This window comes from Lacerta agilis, chromosome 11 (assembly GCF_009819535.1).
Source record: "Lacerta agilis isolate rLacAgi1 chromosome 11, rLacAgi1.pri, whole genome shotgun sequence".
Taxonomy (NCBI): domain Eukaryota; kingdom Metazoa; phylum Chordata; class Lepidosauria; order Squamata; family Lacertidae; genus Lacerta; species Lacerta agilis.
Genome location: NC_046322.1, coordinates 61,162,145 through 61,187,357, shown reverse-complemented (window position 1 = coordinate 61,187,357; position 25,213 = coordinate 61,162,145). Strand labels below are relative to the sequence as shown.

Sequence of the window (25,213 nt, the reverse complement as noted above, 5' to 3'; positions counted from 1 at the left end):
GGCAGGAGGTCGCAGCAGCTTCCATCACCGGCAGCTCTAGGTAGAACTTGGAAAAACTCTCTGAAACCTCAGCTGCCAGGTGGTGTAGGAAACAACATGCCCACTCTGCTCTAAGGCAGCTTCCGACGTTCCTCTGTGGAGCTTGACTGCCCAGGGCAGGTGGGATCTTCAGACCAATGGCCGCCTGTGGAGGATGCTTCCGCCTGTGTGTCTGGACAGCCCTGCGGTGCAGTGGTTAGCGCGCCCGAGAGAGCAGGTTCGAATCCCCACTCGGCCGAAGCGGCCAGTCCTGGGCCAAGTCGCTGCCTCTCAGCCTCACCTGCCGCCTCAGGCCTTTTCCAGGCGCCCCAGGACGGAAGTCCGCGGCGGTCCGGCCAGTTCCCCTGGGGCAGCGCCGAGTCCTCCTCCTCCTCCTCCTCCTGCGGGGCTTCAGGGATGTGCGGCCTGGAAGGAAGGCGAAACCTCCACTGAAGGGAGCCAGCCAGAAGCGGAGCCCGCCGGCCTCTCGCGGCGCGACCAAGGGGGCTGCCGAGAGAGAGAAAGCGGGGGGGGGGGGCGCCAGGCCTGGGGCGCCTCTGCCCGGCCACTCGCCCTCCGCGGGCCAGCAGGGAGGGAGGGGCGTCTGAAGGAGGGAAGGGGCCCGAGGGAAGGCGGCAGGAAGGAAGGAAGGAAGGAAAGAAGGAAGGAAGGGAGGGAGGGGGAAAGCCGGGGAAAGAGAGAGGGCGGGCGGAGGGTCCCGAGCCGGCGGCGCCCTTTCGCGGTAAGAGAGCGGGGCCCGGCGGGCTGCCTTTGCCTTCTGGCGGGGACTCTCCCGGCAGCAGAGCCGGAGGAAGGAAGGCGGGAGGGCAGCAAGAAGCCCCGCTCGGGACTTGGCCGCCAGAGGAGGAGGACGCGGCTGCCCGGCTGCCGCCGCCCCTTTTCGAAGAGAAAGGGAGAGCGAGAGGGAGCCGCCGTTGCCGGGGACCAAGCGGCGCAGAGGCACGACGGACGAGGCAGCCGTGCAGACGCGCTGAGAGAGAACGAGCGAAGGAAGGAAGGAAGGAAGGAAGGAGGCCCTTGGCTGCCGCCGCCGCCGCCGCAATTCCGTCCTGCCTCCGCTGCTGCTTCTCGGCCGGCGTCGGCTTCGGACGGGCGAACTGCGTTGCCTGCGGCAAGGGAGCGCGAAGCGGCGGAAGGTGGGTGCGCGGGCAGAGAGACAGGCGGGTCCCGGGCTTCCCTCCTCCTCCTCCTCCTCGCGGAGCCCCTCTCCCTTTCCGGGGGGGGGTCTCCCCACAGAAGAAGAGCCTCAGGGGGTGGGGTGGCCATGCCGGGGGGGGGACACCCGAGAGGGCTTGGCGCCCCGAGGAGCCTCCTCGGCGAGGGGGGGGGGGAGTGGCGCTGCGTTGCGGCAGATGGCAGCGGGGGCCTCTTTCTCGGGTTCGCTTTCCTGCTTTTGAATCCGGATTGAACAGGTGGAGCCGGGCGACGCGGCTTCTGCTTCTCTCGGGCTCTTCCTTGGACTACGAGAGCGAAGCCTTGCCGCCCCCCCTGGCCTCCATTGGGGGGGGGGCTGGAGGGGGTGCCTGGACACCTTGGAGATTCTTCTCAGATTCAGAATAAGGATGTGGGGCTTGTTCCCTCCCCCTTCCTGCTCCCAAGGGATGGTCCTGCGGGGGCCGAGGCTGATTCCCAGGGGAGGGAAGTTATGTCAGACACGGAAAACGGTGCCCTGGAACAGTCCTGACCACACTTTACCTCGCCACACTTTGTGGTCCAGCAGCAACATCCCCCCCCTTCCTGCGGAGTCTGCAGGTGCCCTTTACAGGAGCACAGCAGGTGGTTTGGGTTCCCTGCGAGCATCAAGGCATTTAATAAGTAGACCCCCCCCCATCTGAAACATTCTGCTGTGGAGATGAGCTACAAGCTAGGCTAGGCCATGGTTTTGGTTCTCCAGGGTTGCTTCAGCCTGTAAAAAGAACAACCCCCCCCCCCCAAGCAGGCAACAGAAGACTGGCTGTTCAGTGTATTTGCTCCCACTTCCAAGTAAAATTATGTTTTGCTAAGATGTTACCTTTTTTAATCCCCTATGCTCTGCTCATCAGGGTAACTTGTAAGCAAGTTCCATTGCTTTCAATGGAATGTTTAGGATAGGGCACTTAGGGTGTCAGAGGATTTGAATTAATGTGCAAATGTACTATTGTAAGTTAAAGATCACCTGCTGCTTCATGTCATTGTTTGCACATAAAATGAAGACCAAAGCCCAGCTTTTACAGTATTTCTTAAGATCTATTTGCAGTGCTGAACTGAGTCTGTTCCTCTAAATATTAAAGATAAGGTGGGGAGGGGGGGAATCTATTATTTTTCAGATAAAATAGGTACCAAATTCTATCACCAACAAATTTATGATGTTCTTATGTGGTCTTTTATGGATTTGGGGCAGGGATACCATTAATTTCAGACTATGCTTTTGTATATGAAGAAGTAATGAAGCAGTTATATAGATATGCTTTAAAAATGCTTAATTTGCTGCATAGTGACCTTCAAAGAAGGTTTCTGGTCGATATAAGAAGTTTGGCTTGCATTATTGCTATTTGCTTAAAATAGCATTGCTTCCTGGAACCAAAAGGTGTTGCAGTGCTTCAGTGCAGGGCATGGTTTTCTATTTCAGTATATGCAAAATACACTTTTGTGTATTTTGCTTATCTTTGTTTATTCTCTCACCCTCCCAAAAGTACCATTGCATCAGGTCACCTGAAGAAAATGTCACTAGCAGTTAGCTCATATTACTTGTTTAAAAAGCAGGTGCAGGTCCTGCTCAAGAGAACTTAATACAAATCCCCAAATATTCACAAGATATATGAGAGAACTTTTACGTGTAAAAAGTTTAAGGGTTTTACTAGTAATCCTCAAACGTGTGAAGTGATTCATTCAAAATGCATATACAAGTAGCTAGGTAACATGAAGTCACCTATGACTTCTACCAGTTTGACCCTCTGCTTCTTTCCTTTCATGTAGCCCTAATACTTGCAGGCTTGGGTTGGAGTGGGAGATGTTACCATGCACCATAAATCTTGCTGTGAACGCATTCGGGCTTGCCTGCATCCACTCACTTGACAACAGTCATTTATGTTTGTCTGATAGACAGAGAGACTTCCCCTCTCCCTTTCCAAGGGTTCGTTGTATGGCCTTAGTAACTCTCAATCTTGGTTTCCCATTCAGTAATAGGACTGCCTACTGTTCAGGAGGAAGACGAAACGAAAAAGCATGCCTGGCTTGCTTTTGTGCCTATAACATTGCAGCTTGATCTGCAGAAATGAGCAGCTGAAGCTTTTCATAATGGAAAGAATTATCACTTACCAAGGGCTGCAGATCAAGCTGTATAGGCAAAGAAATAACAATACTGTAAAATCTGTATCTGTAAAATAGGAACAGTAGCAACTTAACAGGGATGTTATATATGTATGCAGTCATTTTAGCTTTTGTTGTCTATGCTCTGGTAACCTCTAGGTTAGATTACTTCAATGTGGTATATGTGGAGCTACCTTTGAAGATGGTTTGGAAACTGCAGCTGATACAGAAACTGTCTACCAGATTGTTGACCAAAAACAAGGCAGTCTAAACATTAACACTAATTCTGGTGTGACTGATGGCTTCCATTGAGTTTCAATGCTAAATTCAAGGTGTTGGTTTTGACCGTTAAAGCCTTATGCTGCTCAATATCCTAATACCTCAAGGACCACCACTCTCCACATGAACCATGTGGTCATCCTCCTCCTTCAGGCAGGTGCTTAGGGTGTTGACCTGAGTAAACAGACCACCTTAGTGGTGGCTCCCCACTTATGGAGCACTCTTCCCAGGGAGGCATACCTGGCAACATCATTATCTACCTTTAGGGGCCAGGCAAAAACATTTCTTTTTCACCAACCTTTAATCTTCTGTGTCCTGCTTCAGTGGATGGGATGTCTTGAGTCCTGCATAATTGTAAATCTGAATTTGTATTTATATTTTACTCTGTTTTAGTTTTACTTTGGTTTTAATGTTGGTGCTTTCTCTGTAAGTCACTTCTGGTTACTTTTTTTAAAGAAAAAGAAAAAAAGTGACTTATTTTAAGATTTTTGCAAAATCAAGTCATGAAAAATAGAGGACTGTTATGAGGCATTTGCCTCCATTTGCTTTTGCAATATGAACAAAGTTTACTGTTTACAGGAGTGTCTTTATTTGTTTTCTTTCACTTATACTTGAGGGTGTATGAAGGGTTTTGCATCTACTCTACATGGGCCTCTCATAAATTGGGAATTAGGTATCCTAAAATTATTTTCCTGAAATCATTGGAGGTTTCCTGAAAACACAAGCATCATCAAATATAATTGATATGCTTCTTCTATGATAAGCCAGCATGGAGTTGTAGTCCAAAATAACTGAAGAGCCGCACCTTGGCTAACACTGTTCTGTGAGCTTCAGTTTATAACTTCTAGAGAAATGTGCACCATTATTTATTGTGTGATACAAGCCTCGCTGTGGAAAACATTCATTATCATTCCATGGCTCTGTAATACCTTTTACATCTTTCAAAATTAAGAATTACCATACACTCCTGCAACCTTTTAATTGGTTCATTTAGTCAACTAAACTTTAATTGCAGGGACTGTCAACAAGGAGGAAAAACAGTGAGACTTAAGACTCCTGAAAGGAGCCCCACTGCACAGGTTATGTTGATGTTTTTGTACCATCCTGGGCCAAAGAATTAAAATGGAATCATAAAGATTCATTTTCCTTCTAACCTGTATCTAAAACTGGGAGAGAATTCACAATTATGAATTAATTCACATTTGACAGAATCTGCCTGGCATACCTGGTATTTCTTTTGGCATTTAAAAGGTCCTCCTGATAGTTTCTTCCTTTTCAACTTACACGTGTTCGTCCCTTTATGCTGTCTTTGTATCTCCCCTGTCCCACATTAACACACACAGAGGAAACTATGGAATTGGAGGTGTGTGTCTGAAAGGCCTGAGAGCAATTCATTCCAAATCTTGCTTTGAAACTTGAAAGGCAGCTGAGTAAATCTTTAGGTATACTCTGCTACAGAGTGGATCAGTAGTGGATCAGTATTTGACATGGTTAGAAGGATTTTGGTATCATCCTACAATGCAATGTCGACCAAAACAACAGATTTCTAAATTACAGAGATTCAGATACAGTAATTGGTGATAAAAGCCCCTAGAAGTAGCTTTACAAATACAATAATGAAACGTATTGAGTAAAGAAAATGTTGAGCAGATGTAGAAAGCCTCCATGTTTCTAGATGTTTTTGGCTGAATATACAAGAGAAGTATATTAGATATTTTTATGTGTCATTTCTTGCTGTAGAGGCTTGACAGATGATGTTTATCAGTTTATGTATTTCTTTCAAATCCTTCTCTTGGCTGAATCTTATTTATCAAACGATAAAGTGCAGACGTTTGGCTGCTTCACGCAACTCTGCAGGGCCCCTGAATTATGTCAGGTGCTTTTTCTGGACCCTGCTATAATATGGGTTAATTTCTAGAGGGGTAGTTTTGTGGGTGTGTTGGTATGGGTGCGAGTGTTGCAGCAAAAACATGCCTTAAGAAACTTTATTGTAGTATAAGCTTTCATAGACCAGAATCCTGTTTACTAAATGCATTTTGGGTTAAGCTGACGGTAGAAACGAGTTGTGTTGGGTACCTTCCACAGTACAAGGGTAGCAATTGTGAGCAAACTATTTTGGCACCCTGATTATGTAAACAAGTCTTGGAGCTACTTTTGTGCAGTCTAATGTAATTTAGAATTTACTTTCTCATCCTATCTGCATCTTCTTAGCACGTTCCCTGCCAGTTGCTGGTTCTGAAGAATCCATTTTGATCTGGGTACTGCAGTACAGCAGCATGCAGAGCAACACATTGCTTCACTTCCTGCCTCATTCATCAATGCACTCTGCACTTTTCTATACCTATTATAATTAAATAAAGGCTATTAAGAACTTATGCTTAGGTAGATATGAAGACAAAATATACAAAATGTTGTGGAGTTTTGTGTGGGTTTCTTAAAAAAAAAATAGAAGCAGGAATTTTGATCTTTACATAGAAAACTTGACTACGGTATTCTATATTTTAGGTTTATCTGAAATTTATATTTTTGCAAAAGTATAATTTTATGTTGCTCTGGCCAGTGTCCAAAGCAATAAAAACATCTATCAACATTACATTGTGATTTCATATGTGTGTGTGTGTGATTGTGTGTGTGAGAGAGAGAGAGAGAGAGAGAATTTGAAGGAGACTACAGTGTTTGGTATTTTACCGGTATTTGCAAACCCACTTTCCAGGTTTGCTTATACCTGAGGTGGAAAAGAAACTGCATTTATTTTTCACTAAATAAATTAGAAGGACTGACATCTCAATCTTAAACACGTTTATGCAGAAGTAAGTTCAGATGACCTAACTGAGACTCTGCTAGGTAAATATGGCTGTGGATACAATCCTATATGTACACATTGGGAGTAAGCCCCATTAAATACAGTGAAATGGGGGTACTTCCAGGTGGGAGCTTAATTTGCCATTGGAAACAGTCCCCTCCATGTGTTTTAATTGTATTGTTTGTTTTCAGTTTTAAGCATATGTAATCCTGCCCTGGGACATTGAGGTGAAGGGCGGGTTATAAATACGAATAAATGAACCTGTGGCCTGCCAAATTATGTTGACAGCATAGCCAGTGGCCTGGGATGATGGGATTTGGAGTCCTGCAATCTCTGGAGGGCCACTGGTGCCACATCCCTGGTCTACAAATATGAGAATTATGTATGTTACTGAGGTGGGGTGTGAAATGTAGGCTACAAAAGCCAATATCTTGTCTGGCCGGGTTGTAATAGGTTCTGAAGCTTTTGACTTACACTTGTGTTTCAGGTCAAAGTGTTTAAGTGACTGTGATGTCAAGAAAACAGTTAATGCAAGCCATTGGGGATCACGGTTCTTTAAAATACAGATTAAAATACAATTTAAAATTTAATTTAGACTGCAGCCTCATTTTTAAGTAGCCCACCAATCACACCAAAAGAATGAAACATCAGGGTTAAACTGAAACCAACTCAAAGGCCAGGTGAAACAGCTCCCTCTTGCATGCCGTATGGAAAGATGCCAAATCTTGCAGGGCCCTGGTCTCTTGTGACAGACCGTTCCACCAAGTCGGGGCCAGTACTGAGAAGGCCCTGGCCCGAGTTGAAGCCAACCTAGCATCCTTGTGGCTCGGGACCTCCAAAAAGTTATTATTTGAGGACCTTAAGGTCCTACCCGGGACATACCAGGAGAGGCGGTCCCTTAGGTATGAGGGTCCTAAGCCGCACAGTGCTTTAAAGGTCAAAACCAGCACCTTAAACCAGGGTGGATTTGATTTAAATCACTAGTCAGTAAGGCTTGATTTAAATCACAGTTTTCTACATAAAGACTAATTCTTGCTGGTATAACTTTAATATGCAAGTACATGAAGATTTTTAGAATAACAACTTTTCATATTAGTTTTTTTTAATCCCCAGTTTAATAGGTTAATCATTCATATTTGCACAACTTTTCTGTTGTACTTAGGAAGGAGAAAAATAATCATTACCTTAATAATAACAATTTTAATAGATTTATTATATCCATTCCACTCCAAACAATCAGAAAAATATTGTTTCTATTCTGTTCACTGAACTTCTTGAAACTTGATTCTGTATTCATAGGTTTGTAGAACAATAGGATTAAGGTCTTTTTCTCAACTCTGTTCATGTTATAACATTTTTGCTGTGAAGAAGAGGCATGTGATCTCTGCTGAGTCAAATTCAGTTTTGAGAACTGCAAAAGTAAACCAAGCATCTGTGATAATATCTTGTAGGCAGAGAAACTGCCCAATAATCTTACAAAAACCTCTGGAAGAGCATAAATGACATTGTGAATGGATTAATGGAATTTATTTACCAAAAAATTAAACATATACAGCCTTATTCTACATAATTAAAAAACTAATCTTTATTTCGTGATTGAATAACCTTTGGATGGTAATATATTTTCCTCAAAAAGCATTTTATTTTTAAAAATCCTATTTAAATCAAAAAAATCCGATTTAAATAAAAAAAATCCGATTTTATTATTATTATTATTATTATTATTATTATTATTATTATTATTATTATTATTATTATTATTATTATAAAAATCATTGATTTTTATCCACCCTGCCTTAAACCTGACCCTGTACTCCACTGGGAGCCAGTGCAGCTGGTAGAGCACTGGATGAATGTGGTCCCGGGGCAAAGACCCTGTGAGGAGCCTCGCCGTGGCATTCTGCACCCGCTGGAGTTTCTGGGTCAGCTTCAGGGGCAGCCCCACATAGAGCATTTAATTGTATTTAACCGTTTTATTAAAAATAACAACCAAAAAGCAATTATGAAGATATTTGCCTGTGAAACAAGAATCTCTTTTAGTGAGACAGCAGCTTATCACATAGTCAAGTGTCTAGCATGGTATAGATCCAGTGCTGTTTTTCTAGAAAAAGGTGCTGGAGCTCACCATGAATTTTTCTCAGAATGGCAATGGTGCCCACCTGAAAGGGGCCAGAGCTGAACTCCAGTGAGCTCTGACTGAAAAAAGCCTTGTGTATATCTCTTTTAGTAAGACAGAAGCTACTGTCCTTCTTAAAAATAGAAGCACTATAAAATGCAACATTTTCTTAACGAGCAATTATGTATTATGCTTAAATATCACCTTATACCAGAAACACGCCATCCACTATGCAGATCTTCAGGCTGCTGCCTACATCTCACAATCCATTGTCAACAACCCAAAGCTGCAATACAGCTGTTTGTGTGTTTGTGTCAGACCCTCGGGTTGCACATCTAAATCTTGTATCATTACAACATGCTTGACTCAGCAAGGCCATATGAGACCTAGTCTGTCCCTCCTTTATGACCAGCCCAGCAGACTAACAAAATGTTACTTGTAACTACCGGTAGTTCTCAGCTTAAACATCTCTAGTGCTTCCTTAAGCACCTGCTCCCAATCCTATCATAAAACTTGGGAGGGAGACCTGTTCTTGCTTGCAGACAAGCACTAAGCTGAGAATGACTCTGCAGCCGCAGGAGTGATCCATGGGTCAGGTCTACCTCCCAAGTTTTATGAAGAGAATTGCAAGTACCGGTATCCGTGTGCATTTTCACCGTGTTATTTGATTTATTTATTTTTGTTTACACCTGCCCTTCCTTGTCTGCTCTTTACATAATGCAAACAAAATCAATAGAAAGAAAATTAGAGGCCAGGGATGCCGTGAGTCAAAAAGTGTCAGTTAATCCACTTGTGGAGTCTTGCAGGTAATAGGAAGATTAACCCAGAGGGTTTTGCAGTTCTTGTGAGTAAGTTGTGGACACTTTAAAACAAAATGATATGCAAAAATAACCAGTTATTTATTAATAGGATCACAGAATTGTAGAGTTGGAAGGGTTCCCAAGGGTCATCTAGTCCAACCCCCTGCAATGCAGAAATAATTACTTGCCTTGTAACACAGTGGGCATGACACTTACGTGTTATTTATTTACATGATTGTGGCTGTAGGTTCACAGCCAATAAATAAATAGATAGATAGATAGATAGATAGATAGATAGATAGATAGGGGAGTGGAACCTGCTGTGGAGAGAGCTTTTAAAGCCCTCTGCCTTCCTTACTGAGCTCTGGGGAGGCCCCATGAAGGCCCTGGGATGCTCCTGGAGCCCTCGGCTGTCCCTGCAGAGGCCGGTAAGGAAGGTGCTGCATGGGGGAGTTCCTGGCTTTACATGATTTGGGGTGGACTCCCAGAACCAAACCCTCACAAAAGTGGTTGGACCCACTGTATATTGTAGGGGCTGAACTTTGAGCTTCTACAAATTTCTGTACTTGTGGCAATTGTCTGTCATAAGTGTTTTGTTACAGCAAAAGATTTTGGTTCTCTAGGCAGTCCAGTTAAAGCTGACATAAGAACTAGATAGTTGTAGCTTAAATCTGGGTGTCATTTTGCAGTGGATAGATAGATTTTAAATATAAGGTCACATTTTAATTGTAAGACTTTCTGGTAGCATTTGAGTTGCGTGGTTTTGTTCCTGTTAGGAGGTCTTGGTCTGTAGTGTGAACTGTACCCATGGAATGAAACAAATCTTACTACAAACAATATCTAATTGTTTAATTGAAATAGTCAGTTGACTTCACACTAGGCAGTTCTCCCTTAAATTTGTAGTGCTGATATCTTCAGTGGTGCTTTATGGTAGAAGCAGCTGTTGCAGAGTCCTGCAGGAGTATAAATCTTCTACTAACAAGTTTGAATTGAGAGCTTTGCTAGTGACAGTTTTCATTAGATATTAAATACATGTGGGAATTGTGCTCTTCATGTTGCTGTTTTATAACTTGTTTCTGGCAAAGCTATAACTAGTGTTTCTAGATCATGTTTGCAGATACCAGGGCAGTGAATGATGGAAGTATTTTTACTATTTGTAGTTTCATGAGAATACTGACACAGAAGCAAGTCACCTTGTGATTTTTTTTTAAATACTGGATTTTATTAAGAATCAGAAAGTTGTTCCCCCTCTCACCACTGCTGTTTATTTTGCCATTGGAAATATTATTAATAAACATAAGAGAGGAAGATGAAGTAACAGGAATAACATTAGGTAAAGAGAAATTTAAAGTTAGGGCCTTCGCAGACGACATCCTAGTTACAACGGAAGACCCGGAGATAAGTATTGCCAAAGTAATCGAATTAGTAGAGGATTTTTTTGGGGGGGGGGTATCTGGATTTAAATTAAATATGGAAAAAACGAAACTCCTGACAAAAAATATGCAAGCAAATGAACAAAAGGAGTTAGAAAAACAAATAGGATTACAAATGGTCAAAAAAGCCAAATATTTAGGAATAGATATAACCATGAAAAACATAAATTTGTTTAAAAATAATTATGAGAAAACATGGAAAGAGGTAAAGAAGGAATTTGAAAGATGGAATAGATTAAATTTATCTTTATGGGGGAGAGTTTCGATTGTAAAAATGAATGTGCTGCCAAAAATGCTTTACTTATTTCAAACTATACCAATTATCATTAAAGAAAATTGTTTTGATGAATGGAAAAGAGACATTACAAAATTTGTTTGGCAGGGGAAGAAACCCCGGATAAAATATAAGCTGTTGACAGAAAGGAAAGAAAAAGGAGGAATGGCGCTTCCAAACCTGCAATTATATTATGAAGCGGAATGCTTAATATGGGTGTGAATGGATTAGATTGGATAGAAATAGGATTTTGGATCTAGAAGGATTTAATTGTAGCTTTGGCTGGCATGCATATCTTAATTACGAGAAAGCAAAAATAAATAAGGAATTTACCAGTCACATCTTAAGGGGAGCATTATACAAAGTATGGAAAAAAATACGGAAGATATGCAGAAATGCAAACACCTTGGTGGATCTCACCAATAGAAGCCATTGCTAGGAAACGATTAAATATAACAAAAATTTGGCCGACTTACAGACAATTAATTGAAAATCATGAAGGCAAATATAAATTAAAAACATTTGAGGAATTAAGGAGATATGAAATTGATAAATGGCAGTATATACAGCTTTACAGCATGTTTAATGCAGATATAAAGAAAGGTTTCTCAAAAGAAATTTCCAAATTTGAAAGAGTGGTGATACAAAATAATAAAAAAGTATTATCGGGAGCATATAATCTGTTATTAGAGTGGGACCTGTTGGGGGAGCAAGTAAAAGAGACAATGTTAAGATGGTCCAAGGATCTTGGGCATACAATATATCTGGAGCAATGGGACAAATTTTGGGGAAAGGATATTAAATTCACGGCTTCATATAATATTAAGGAAAATTTCTTTAAGATGCATTATAGGTGGTACATAACTCCCGTGAAACTTGCGAGCATGTATAAATTGAAGTCTAACCTTTGTTGGAGATGCAAGAAGGAAGTGGGGACGCTATTGCACATGTGGTGGCTATGCGAGGATATAAAAAAAAATTGGTCAATGGTACATACAGAAATGACAAAAATGATGAAAAAATCAATAGTAAAGAAACCGGAGGCATATTTGCTAGGTTTATTATAAGAGCAAATACCAAGTGGAAAGAAAAGTGTATTTTTGTATGCTAGCACGGCCGCCAGAATGGTGATAGCAGCTAAATGGAAAACACAACAGGTCTCAACAAAGGATGAGTGGATAGGCAAGTTAAATGAGTATTTGTTAATGGCAAAACTGACAGCAGCAATAAGAAACCAAACAAATCAAAATTTGAAGGAACAATGGAAATGTTATGAAGAGTACATGGAGAAACATTGCTCAAAGAAAGAAGTGCTAATATGCTTGGAGTAAGGGGTATTAAGGAATTGTAGAATAATAAATTAATATAAAGAATTAAAGATGATTATAGAAATATATAGTAACTAGGATTGTACAAATAGTGAACAAATAGCTTATAATGGAAGTCGAAAGAGTGATGGAGGGAAGTCAGAGGGGGGTGGGTGGGTGTGAGGATGGAAAAATGGGAAATGTATGATAAAAATGATATTGTATGATATTGTGAGAATGTATTGGATGGATTGTGTTTTAATCAATAAAGTTTTTTTGATAAAAAAAAGAATCAGAAAGCTGTTTCGGTACACTTGAACAAAATGAATGCATCTGCTAAATATTGAAAAGAGTTTCCTATTTTTTCAGATCCTCTTCCTTTTCTTCATCCCAACACCATTTCTAAAACTAAAATTTTATTTCTTCCTTTCCTCTTTAAATGGCAGGCATGTCCCATGCCATCTTTGGCCATTTTCTTAGCTTTACAAAAATCAGGCATTCAGGCCCATCAGCACCAATCTTGGCAGGCAAAACTTGCCCAACTGGTTTGACCCATTCTAGCAGTCTCTCTTTACAACCAGGTTTACAGGTTTGTAGGGGGAGGATCCTTGAGAGATAATCCACAGCACCCTCCCCATCTCATTGCAGTATGTTGAACCTTGGCAGGGAAAAAAACCTTATCTGAAAAAGCCTTGTTGTCTTGCTAATTATGCTGTGTCCTCTTGCTGTAGCCAGGGAATTAAGAACTTGAAAATGTGCTAAGTGTGTATCACTTGTTTATCATTAAGCTAAACATAGCTTGTCAGTTCATAAAAATTGTTTTCAGCAATGAGGGCAGGTGCGGTGTAAAACCTTGCTGTTCTCACCTTTTGAAAGACAGAAAAGTGGATGGTCCCTCTGAGCATTGCTGTTTGAAAATAATCAGCACAGCTAATCTTTTGCTCAAGCAAGCCCCGAAAAGAAGATTATTGTTTTACAAAAAAGTTTTGTTTTCAGTAACTGCTTGATCTTGCATCAAAAGTATGTGTTGAATGAGATTCGTTCTCAAGTAAGTGTATGCAGAATTGCAGCTTAAATGGAGTTACCGGTACTTAATTTTACATAGGGACACGGGTGGTGCTGTGGTCTAAACCAGTGTTTTTCAACCTTTTTTGGGCAAAGGCACACTTGTTTCATGAAAAAAATCACGAGGCACACCACCATTAGAAATGTTAAAAACAGTGGTGGCGAACCTTTTAGAGACCGAGTGCCCAAACTGTAAACCAAAAACCACTTATTTATCACAAAGTGCTCAAACTTGTTGAGCTTTTTTGGGGGGAGCTGCCGACCAAAGTTTTGGAGTTTTGGGGGGGTGCACAAAAGTTGCTTTGCTTTTGGGGGGGCGCCCCAAAGCTGCTGGGCTTTTGGGGGGGAAGGGAGTCGATGTTGCAGGGTGCAACGTTACCGTGAGCTGCATCGAGCGGATTGGAAAGATCTGGGGGGGGGGGGGAGAAGATTGCCACCGATTGTGCTTTGTGTGTGTTTGTGTTTTCTGACCGAGGGGTGGAGGAGAGCCCGTCTTGCTGAATCAGACCGAGGAAAAAGTGTGAGCTTTGTGGCGGGCAAGGAGGAAGCAGGAGTGATGAGAGAGCAAAGGCGAAAACTAGAGGAAGGCGCTGTTGCTGCGGGGCTCTGCCGGGAGGACCGTTGCCTTCGCCACTCACACTCCTGCGCTCGGGAAGGGCTCGAGGAGCCTCAAGTGTCCGCCCCTCCCTGGCGTCTTCTTAGGCAGCCGGGACTATGGAGACTTTGAATGGCACCAGCCTCGGCGAGCCTCTGAAGTCGCCGCAGAGCCTGCACCACTCCTTCGCCGAGAAGAAGGGGCTCCACCGAGCTCCTTCCCCAGCCAAACCTTTCCTCAAAGACCTCCACGCCCGGGCAGCTTCTGCCAAGCCCCCGCCGGTGCACCCCAAATTCCCCAGCCTCTCCAGCAAGCCGCAGTCCCCGCAGGCGGGAGCCCACCCGCAGGGGCGTCGCTATGGGGGGCGGTACGCTGCCGGCCCTTTGCTGGTGGCGCTCGAAGAAGGCGAGGCAGGCTGAGGGGCGACGCCTGGCCCCGGGGGCAGAGCGGGCGCTAGCTGCGGCTGCTCGCGTTCCCGATCGCTGGAGCCGGTGCTGGATTCCGCATCGCTGCTGGCGGCCTGAGCCAGCCTCTGCTCGTCGGAGAGCGGCTCGGACGGGCAGTCGGACAGGTCGGAGCTGCTGTCCATGTGGCTGATCCTGGCGCCGGATCCGCTGCCCAGCCCAGCGGCCGGTGCCAGGGAACCCGGCGGGGCCAGGGAACCCGGCGGGGCCAAGGAGGCGCATCGCTTGCCCTTCCTGCCTTTGCTTGGCTCGCCACCGGGCTGCCTCCCGCCGGCCTTGGCGCCTGCTTGATCCGGGGCCCGGGCTGCCTTCTTGCTCGAGAGGGTGGATTTAGCACTGCTCGCCTTGCCAGGCGCGCCGGCAGCGAGGCAAGCCGCCGCTGCCTTCGCACCCTGGGCGCAGCTCCGCCGGGAGAGGCGGCTCTGCGTGGCCAGCAGCCCCAGCGAGTGCAAGCAGGCAACAGTGGACGCAAGCCTGGGGAAAAAACAACAACAGCAGCACAGATGGGCCGATGGTGCGCGTGCTAGCAGTGAGGGCTCTGCGTGCCAAATCTGGCACGCGTGCCATAGGTTCGCCACCACTGATATATAAAGTAATTTTTCAATTTTTGCCGCGGCACACCAGGCAACATCTCGCGGCACACTAGTGTGCCGCGGAACAGTGGTTGAAAAACACTGGTCTAAACCACTGAGACTAGGGCTTGCTGATCAGAAGGTCGGCAGTTCAAATTCCTGCGATGGAGTGAGCTCCCGTTTCTCGGTCCCTGCTCCTGCCAACCTAGCAGTTCGAAAGCACGTCAAAGTGCAAGTAGATAAATAGGTATTGTTCCGGCGGGAAGGTAAACAGCTTTCCGTGCGCTGCTCTAGTTTCGCCAGAAGCGGCTTAGTCATGCTAGCCACATGACCTGGAAGCTGTCTGCGGACAAATGCCGGCTCCCTCGGCCAGTAAAGCGAGATGAGTGCGTAACCCCAGAGTCATCCGCGACTGGACCTAATGGTCAGGGTTACCTTTACCTTTAATGTTACATTGGTCAACTTGTGGAAGATTAATAATTACAGAGAATGTAACAAAAACAACAACAACAACAACAACAACAACAACAACAACAACAACAACAAAACCATGACATTAACAATTACAGCAACAACAATATACTATTTTTATCTAGTTTTCTTAACATCTTGATGGGACCTCCTTCGATCTTCCCTTCCTGGGTTCCATTTTTCTCCTATTTTAAGCAGAATTATCTTCATATTTAACTTTCTTACCTCTTAATTTCCATTTATTCAATTATTCATTTTGCAGCCCAATTTTCTCCTCTATTTCTTTTTTAACGTGACAACTGCTTAAATGTTTTATATCATGTAGAAATTAAAATTCTACCCCAGTTTCATTCATATTTGTTAGAAATAGTAAAACAAGCAAAAGGTGATTATCATTTATCAGCAAATTTGGTATAGTGTACAGTGACATGTATGTACATGGGTTATTAGTTAATTTATCTAAGTATCTTGCATGCTTTTAAGTGAGCATAAATAAATGCAAAACAGCATGAGGCACAAGTTACCTATAAATAGACTTCAAAGGTATCATTATTTCAACAGTTTTTCTCAAAGATTATTTTAGCACTAGCTGTAAAGTATCTTAGTACAATCTTCTGAAAGTAGGTTGACAGTGAACAGATATTAGAAAACAATTGTCCCTTATTAGACGAAACTCTTTATTGAATTATTTGTCATATCTTCTGTTTTACAATTGTGAAGATGTTGGCTTAGTTTGCATGTAACACTAAATCATGGTTTATTTGAATGATGGTTTGTTTGTTTGTTTGTTTGATTATATGAAACCCTGCCCAACAGCTCAACTATGGTTTGTTTATTGCCAACAAACCACAATCGGAAGCCATGTTTGTGGTTTACGAACCTTGATCCTTGACCTGGTTTTAACAGTGACTTGGCACCCTTCCTTAACCATGTTGTCTTCAGCCAGCTGTTGAGCATTTGAACACCCTTTAGTAGTTTTTAAAACCACCCAACTGAATGGTCTCCATGACTTTGGGAAGACAAACTGCTCTTTGTCCTATTGTGAAAGCTTTAACGAAATCTCCAGGTGCTTACTTGGTTCTCTACCGCATTTGTAGACTGTGAGCCAGAATGGTTCAGAATCAGATTGGTTCCTGTGGGCATATTCTAGATGCAGATAGGAACCATTCTGATTGCAGCTGCTGCTTGCACTCACCGCTCAGCATATTCATGAGGAAGCTGTACCATTAATGCATATCACCACCATGTGAAAAACAAACCGAAGAAATGATATCAGAGCTGCCTCATGCTGTGCTAAGTTGTACCTGATTAAATAAGGGTGAATTTTTCCATTACTAGTCCAGCAAATTCAGAAGGATCTACCTAGATTAATAGCATACTTCTATTTTCAGGAGGATAAGGCTAAATATCCAAAGCTGGTGTTAGCAGGTGTTGGAGGTATCACTGCTGGAGGATTTGCTTACTGTGTTTAATCTAAGTCACCTATCCTGCAGGATGCAAGCATGCATCCACACTACAGTGGTGCCCCGCTAGACGAATGCCTCGCTAGACGAAAAACTCGCTAGACGAACGGCATTCGTCTAGCGGAAGCTGCCCCACAAGACGAAAAAGTCAAAGTCTTTTTTTCTTTTTAGCGGAGCGCGGCTGTCATTGCCGCTTCGCTAGACGAAAAAACCGCTAGATGAAAAAATTCGCAGAACGAATTATTTTCGTCTAGCGGGGCACCACTGTACATGTTTGCATTTGTGATATTGTAATTACCCTCACATTGAAAGAAGAGTGGGGGAGAAGGGCAGGTTTTGGTTCACTTTTTTGGTTCACTTTTTAAGATGAGTGGAAAGTATGACAGTATCCTATTTGCCCCTCAGTTTCTCCCACGGTGTGCAGATTCCTCCATAAAAAGGGGACATACAGTGAAAATATTGCTTAAGGATTCCTACTCAGCTCATGTTTCTGGGTATGAACTTCATTAATTTTGGACCTGCTTTACAGCCTTGACTAAGTATATTTACTTGGAAATATGTAATGCATTCAATGACACTCATTTTCTACTAAGACTGCTTAAGATAGAAGGTTTGCTCTCGTGCAAGATATTATAGACCACCTTAACACATTCAAAAGATAAGCATGAATAAACAGGTTTGTTCTGGTTGGTACTGTTGGAGTTTCAGAGATAACTGAAGGGAGAACCCATTGTAATTCTCAGATTGAACACTTAACTGCTATATTTCTGTCTAGAGTCTCAAATAACATTTTCAATGAATTTTGTTGAATTCCCAGAACAGAATAGAGTTGCTTGTTCCCTAGTTTAGCTGCTTAAAAGCTACAATCAGATTTTCAGGTTGCACTGTGCCAGTCACCTACACTAAAGTTCTAAAACCCCTGTTACAAGTCAAAAATATAACTAAGCCCTTAAAATGCAGCATTGGGGTGCCAAAGATGTACCGGTAGTCTCTTCTGTTTCCATGTGCTTGACAAACAGGCTAGCCTCCTGCTCTTGAGTAGAATTAGGCTAGCTGTGTGGGCAGGTCTTTCTGTGACTGCAAGAAACATGCAGGGATGGAAGATATGCTCAGCTCTTTCTGTGCTCCATTGGGTCACTTTGCGACATCATATGAAGCAAATCTGCATGATAGCTAAAACAGTAGAGTTTTGTTATCCTGCCACAGTTTAAAAGTACTGTGTGTTATTTGAAGTATTCTGAAACTTTACGTAGATTTACTTCTGCATCTTGTGCTTTTTAGTATCTTCATAATTAATAAAATACAATGGGTGATAGTGATGTCCTGCTTGTGCAGAGAAAATCCACCTGTGCAACTGCCCCTTCAACGCCCCCTGCACCCCAATCCTACTGAGCAGATTTTGGGGTGGGGGTGGGGGGAAGAATAGGAAGTAAAAGCTCTATTGCTCAGGTGGAGGCTGCATTGTGTGAGCAGACACTCAGTCAGGCTATATTGAATCTCGCTCATAAAGACAAACTTCCTTGTGCTGTTAGATTCTAACGAAAATCTTAAGCCATGGCAACATTTTTGCTTTTATATGTATCGTTGTTGTTGTCCCTCTCACTTTTTCTTCTTTTTTCTGTATCACTTTATTTCTTTAACTGAAATCACCTTAATAAAATACAATTTTAAAAAAGCCATGGCAACATCTGGATGGCAGTGCTGTTTCCCCTTTCACTGTCTTTGATTTGCTGGTACTTTCTTCTGGATGGGCCTCACACTGTGGTTGTTTATAGACAAGAGATGTTCTGGCGATTAGTCTATTTCTTTTAACCCCATGGCTAGAGAGGGTCCTGTCTAATTAGCCATCCTCCCACACCCTTCTACAATCACAAATATTATGCCTGGCTCTTTGTAGCAAAAGAGCATTCCAAAGTTGGCTGCATCTTTGAAAATATTCAAACAGCTGTACTGATCATACCCATTGTGAAGCAGACATAACAGAAATACAAACATGTTTTATTCTATTAGTCAAAAGGAACTTGGCCAGAGACAGGTCAGAATTGTTGGTGAGAGAATAGAGGCATTGTGCCCCCTTATCCCACTGTAGTCAATGAACATGCACACTGTGAGAAACTATAGCTATACAGAATAACTGCAAGGAGAATTCCACTCATGGAACAGGCTTTCATACTTCCACTGTTCTCCCCCACCCCCCACCCCCCACCGCAAGCAAAAAGAGCTAAGGGGGTGTCTCTGAAATGCTGTTCCAGGTGACAGGAGCAGGCTGGGGGTTGCAGCTGGAGGTAAGCAGTTGTTTCGATACTGCCAATTCTTCTATCTCCAGCTCTTGAATGATGAGCTAAAACTGAAAGGTTATAAAAGATTAACTATCTCTTCTTCTTTGAGGCTGGTAAGGGAATTTCAAGAAACATAAGTCTCACCCTTGAGTGCTCAGAACGTCCTGTTCATAACAAAGGATCAGGTCTTATTCAGTTTAATGTTTTCTTCTTAATTTAGATTTATGGAGAATGTACACCAGTTCTGAGCTTATGACTGTACCTTTGTATATATATTTTGTTTTAATTTCATGAACACAAAAGGCAATATTTGTATTCAATCTTTACATTTTGCATAATCTTGTATATATGTACAGAATTGACTCAATATGTATTATTCCCTTCAGTATGTTTTATTTCCATTGGGAGAGGCAACATCCTTTTCAGAGGCTTCTGTATTCAGACATGTTCTTACTTGGATATAAGAAACACCATTCATTTATCCAAAATAAATTGGCCACAGTGTTCTCTGGAAACTGATTGCTTATCAATCCTTTCTGAGAAGTATCAGTCCTCTGCAGATATATATATATATTTGTTTCTGAAAATAAATTCATTTTACCAGGTGTAATCAAAATCTAATAAGTTTATTTTAATCTGTTTAATTGTGGTTGCTAGAAGCAAATTTCCAGGGCTGCACAGGCACACAGTTTCTATGCAGCAAGGTTGAAGGCACAAAATATCCTTTCCCAGACATTCCCATGTTTATATTACGTTTTCCCTAGCCCAATACAGATGATCAAGCTTACCAAAGAAAAAGATTTTCTACCATGGGTTTGCTTATTTATCTTTTTAAACAATAGTTTGGTGTGACGTTTCTGTCATGTATATGTGCTAAAGAATGAGGAATATATGGAGTGGTGAAGCTTCCCCCACATTAATCAATTGGTAAATTTGTCTGCTCACACATAGATTACTGGGAATGTGATCTCTAATAATTGGGGATCATGTAGTGAGCATAAATATATTGCAAATCCAACTCAGAGTGATGGCAGTGTTTCCACTGTCGCTCTGAATTGGCTTTGTGTGGCATTGTCACTGTCATATTTTGTTCTATGTTGATGATACAAAGCCAGTTCAGAGGAAAGACAAGAAAATTTTCCTTGCTTGGAATGGGAACATAGCCAGCATTGGGTTATATAGTCTAACAATATAGGCACTTGCCAGCATTATGTCAGGCAGGCCATTCTTGATTCTGCACTGCTCTGACGACCACTTCAGATACAATTTTTTTAAAAAAATATTTTTATTGAATTTTACATACATACATACATCCAATAATTTTCAACTATTATACATATTTTTGACTTCCATCAACCCCTTCTCAAGATTTTCAAATTTCCTAATTTCTTCTTGTATTTCCAACTTCACTATTACTTTTTATCACAATATTTAATTATTACCTTCCAAAATTATCTCCATGATATTTGCTAAAATTAACCTTACAAAACTTCTTATAAACCTACTAGCATAATTTGTTGTTTACAATTGTCTTTCAGATATTTCTCAAATTTAGTCCAATCCTTCAGGAATCTTATCTAATTCTTCCTGTCATCTTATCTAATTCTGTGTAGTCCATTAACTTCATCTGCCATTCTTCAATCGTCGGTAATTCTTCTTGCTTCCATTTCTGTGCCAGTAACATTCTTGCTGCCATTGTTGCGTATAGGAACAATTTTTTATCTTGTCTATTAATCTCTTTTCCTACAATTCCAAGCAGAAATGCTTCTGGTTTTTTTTATAAATGTATATTTCAACATTTTTTTCCATCTCATTATATATCATTTCCCAGAAGTCTTTCACCTTCTTACATTCCCACCACATATGATAAAACGTTCCCTCTTTCTCTTTACATTTCAAACATTTATTACTTAACTTATACATTTTAGCTAATTTTACTGGTGTAATATACCATCTATACATCATTTTCATCATATTCTCTTTCAAAGCAATACATGCAGTAAATTTTATACTTTCTTTATATAACTTCTCCCAATCCTTCAACTGTATATTATAACCAAAATCTTTAGCCCAGTGTATCATTGCCAACGTAACCTCTTCATATTTCAAATGATATTCCAACAGTATTTTATACATTTTAGATAATATTTTACAACTATTATTCAAAATTTCGCTTTCAAACTTTGATTTATTATTATCAAATCCATTTTCTTTCAAAATTTCCTTAAACATTTCATTGATTTGATGGTAGTGCAGCCAGTCATTTACAAATTCTTTTACTTCTTCGTATGGTTTCATTTTCCATTTACTTCCTTACTTAATAGTTTTTCATAAGTAATCCAATTTCCACTCATATTGATTTTTTTCAAACTCATCGCCTCCAATGGTGACAACCACCATGGTGTTTTACGTTCTAATAGGTTTTTGTACCTATCCCATACTTCAAACAGAGATCTTCGGAATATATGGTTACCAAATCCTTTATGAACCTTTGTTTTGTTATACCATAGATAAGCGTGCCAACCAAATCTATTATCAAAACCTTCTAAATCTAACAAATCCACATTTTTTTAACATTATCCATTCCTTTAACCAACAAAGGCAGGATGCTTCGTAATATAGTTTCAAGTCTGGCAGGACGAAACCTCCTCTTTCTTTACTATCAGTTAATAACTTATATTGTATTCTTGGTTTCTTTCCCTGCCAGATGTATCTTGAAATCATCTTTTGCTATTCTTTAAATATCACTGCCCCCTTGATTATTCCAGTTACAGGTGGGTAGCCGTGTTGGTCTGCCATAGTCAAAACAAAATAAAATAAAAAACAAAACAAAACAAAAAATTCTTTCCAGTAGCACCTTAGAGTCCAACTAAGTTTGTTCTTGGTATGAGCTTTCGTGTGCATGCACACTTCTTCAGATACACTGAAACGGAAGTCACCAGACCCTTAAATATAGTGAGGGAGTGGGGAGGGGTATTAATTATTGATTATTGGAATTGATTGAAACAAAAATAACATTTTTGGTAGCACATTCATTTTAATCGTTGATATCCTACCCCAAAGGGATAGTTTCATCCTTCCCCATATTTCCAGATCCTTTTTAATTCCGTTCCACACCGGTGTATAATTATTTTGAAATAAATCCATATTTTTCAATGTCAACCAAATTCCTAAATATTTAACTTTTTTAACCACTTCAGATACAAATTAAACAAAGTCAGAGGTGGCTTGCACCTTCCATTGCTACATCTGGTTATGGATCACTGAAAATAATGCTATTTTCTCTTCAGAGCTATTTTTTAAATATGCAGATACCTAGCTGAATTAATTGACTAATGAAAACCATATGATTGATATTTCTTTTCCCAGGTGACAGCCCTAAAACCCAGCAAAGCCATCATTTTCAAGTTACTTTCTTTTATGTACTTATTTAGCAACTGAAATGCATGAAGAAGGATATAAAACTTAACAAGGTGCCGAAAATGTTGTGGATCTTTTGTATATAGATTTCTTCTAGTTAGCAAATGGAATGACACGTGTATGTGCTTATTTGTAGTGATGTTCGCAGCTGTCCTTGTAAAAAACAAAAACAAAGCACAAATATCTTTTGGCCTTCCCTGTTTCATTAACTTAGATTCTGACCATATAAATCATAGTATATGATACGTTTGTGATGGGACAGACCTTTCCTTCTCCTTGTGGTTGCAATGCCTGTACCCAACCCAGCCTTTTAAACAGCTTGATATGTAGAAATAAGCAGGTATGATTTTTCATAACATGGAGCTAATATAATCATCTGCTAATATTTGCAGGTCAGGCTTGCTCTTTCCCTCATTTCATTTTAAGGAGGGGGCGTTTTAACTCCCACAAAAGATGGTAAGTGGTGTGTTTACAGAAAAAGCTCACAGCTGAGTTAAGTGACTTTACTCCCAGTGTATGCATAGGATTGCAGCCTCCATTACTGTATTGTTTCCAGAAGCCTACGTAAATGCTGCGGGTTCTGGATAGGACAGGACTGGTGCTCTGAGGCTGCCACTTGGCCATTCCTGCCGTCAGTCATTCTTGTGAATTTCAACATGTATCTGACCTTTCAGAACTCAGTTTGTGTTAGTGATTCTGAACCTGAAGCCTGGGGATACTCAGTTTTATCTTGCTATCCTCTGTGTAGCTTTGAGAATTATCTAGAGATATTCAGTATGCGAGCTTAAAAAGATACTTGATATTTTTAGCACATTTGCCCATCATAGAAATGCAGACTAGCAGACCATTTCCTGGGGGAAAATGATTTAGCTGTACAGTCGTACCTCAGGTTACATCTGCTTCGGGTGATGTATTTTTGGGTTACGTACTCCGGTCCCCCGGAAGTGTTTTTCGGCGTGCGCAAAAGCGTTCTACGCAGTTCAAGCATACGCAAAGCGCGCTTTTCGGGTTATGTACTTTTCTGGTTACAAACGGCACACCGGAACCAATTAAGTACGTAACCCGAGGTACCACTCTACTATGCTTTTGAGTTTGTTAATAATAAGCTATAGTTTCCATGACTTTAGTATCATTAAAATTCACTTTAAATAATTTGCATTTCTGCTATGCAGTTATTGCTATTACATAGACCAGATAGAATCATAGAATGGAAGAGACCACAAGGGCCATCCAGTCCAACCCCCTGCCAAGCAGGAAACACCATCAAAGCATTCCCAACAGATGGCTGTCAAGCCTCCGCTTAAAGACCTCCAAAGAAGGAGACTCCACCACACTCCGTGGCAGCAAATTCCACTGTCAAACAGCTCTTACTGTCAGGAAGTTCTTCCTAATGTTTAGGTGGAATCTTCTTTCTTGTAGTTTGAATCCATTGCCCCGTTTCTGTTTCTCTGGAGCAGCAGAAAACAACCTTTCACCCTCCTCTATATGACATCCTTTGATATATTTGATCATGGCTATCATATCACCCCTTAACCTTCTCTTCTCCAGGCTAAACATACCCAGCTCCCTAAGCCGTTCCAGCTTGTCAGTATCCTTCTTGAACTGTGGTGCCCACAACTGGACACATTATTCCAGGTGAGGTCTGACCAGAGCGGAATACAGTGGTACTATTACTTCCCTTGATCTAGATGCTATACTCCTATTGATGCAGCCCAGAATTGCATTGGCTTTTTTAGCTGCTGCATCACACTGTTGACTCCTGTCAAGTTTGTGGTCTACCAAGACTCCTAGATCCTTTTCACATGTACTGCTCTCAAGCCAGGTGTCACCCATCCTGTATTTGTGCCTTTCATTTTTTTTTGCCCAAGTGTAGTACTTTACATTTCTCCCTGTTAAAATCCATCTTGTTTGCTTTTACCCAGTTCTCTAATCTGTTATGGTCATTTTGAAGTGTGATCCTGTCCTCTGGGGTATTAGCCACCACTCCCAATTTGGTGTCATCTGCAGACTTGATCAGAATGTCCTCAAGCCCATTATCCAAGTCATTGATAAAGATGTTGAATAAGACTGGGCCCAAGACAGAACCCTGTGGCACCCCACTAGTCACTTCTCTCCAGGATGAAGAGGAGCTGTTAATGAGCACCCTTTGGGTTCGGTCAGTCGGCCAGTTACAAATCCACTGAACTGTAGCATTGTCTAGCCCACATTTTACCAGCTTCTTTACAAGAATATCATTTGGCACCTTGTCAAAGGCCTTGCTGAAATCAAGATAGGCTACATCCACAGCGTTCCCTTCATCTACCAGGCTTGTAATTCTGTCAAAAAATGAGATCAGATTGGTCTGACATGAATTATTTTTCAGTAACCCATGCTGACTTTTAGTTATCACAGCGTTCCTTTCTAGGTACTCACAGACCGTTTGCTTAATGATCTGCTCTAGAATCTTTCCTGGTATTGATGTCAGGCTGACTGGGCGGTAATTGCTTGCGTCTTCTCTTTCCCCCTTTTTGAAAATAGGGACAATATTTGCCCTCCTCCAGTCTGC

At 41.7% G+C, this 25,213-nt stretch overlaps 1 protein-coding gene across 2 annotated transcripts in view; it reads left to right on the top strand.

Annotated features, from left to right (window-relative positions):
• The first annotated feature begins 1,082 nt into the window (after positions 1 to 1,082).
• PIP5K1B (phosphatidylinositol-4-phosphate 5-kinase type 1 beta) overlaps positions 1,083 to 25,213 on the top strand; it is a 124,346-nt gene continuing 100,215 nt past the window's right edge. The window contains exon 1 of one of the 2 annotated variants that reach the window (XM_033163870.1): positions 1,083 to 1,175. The gene's annotated coding sequence lies outside the window, so the exon portion shown is untranslated. The remainder of the gene's footprint in view (positions 1,176 to 25,213) is intronic. The other variant, XM_033163871.1, reaches the window with a different exon arrangement.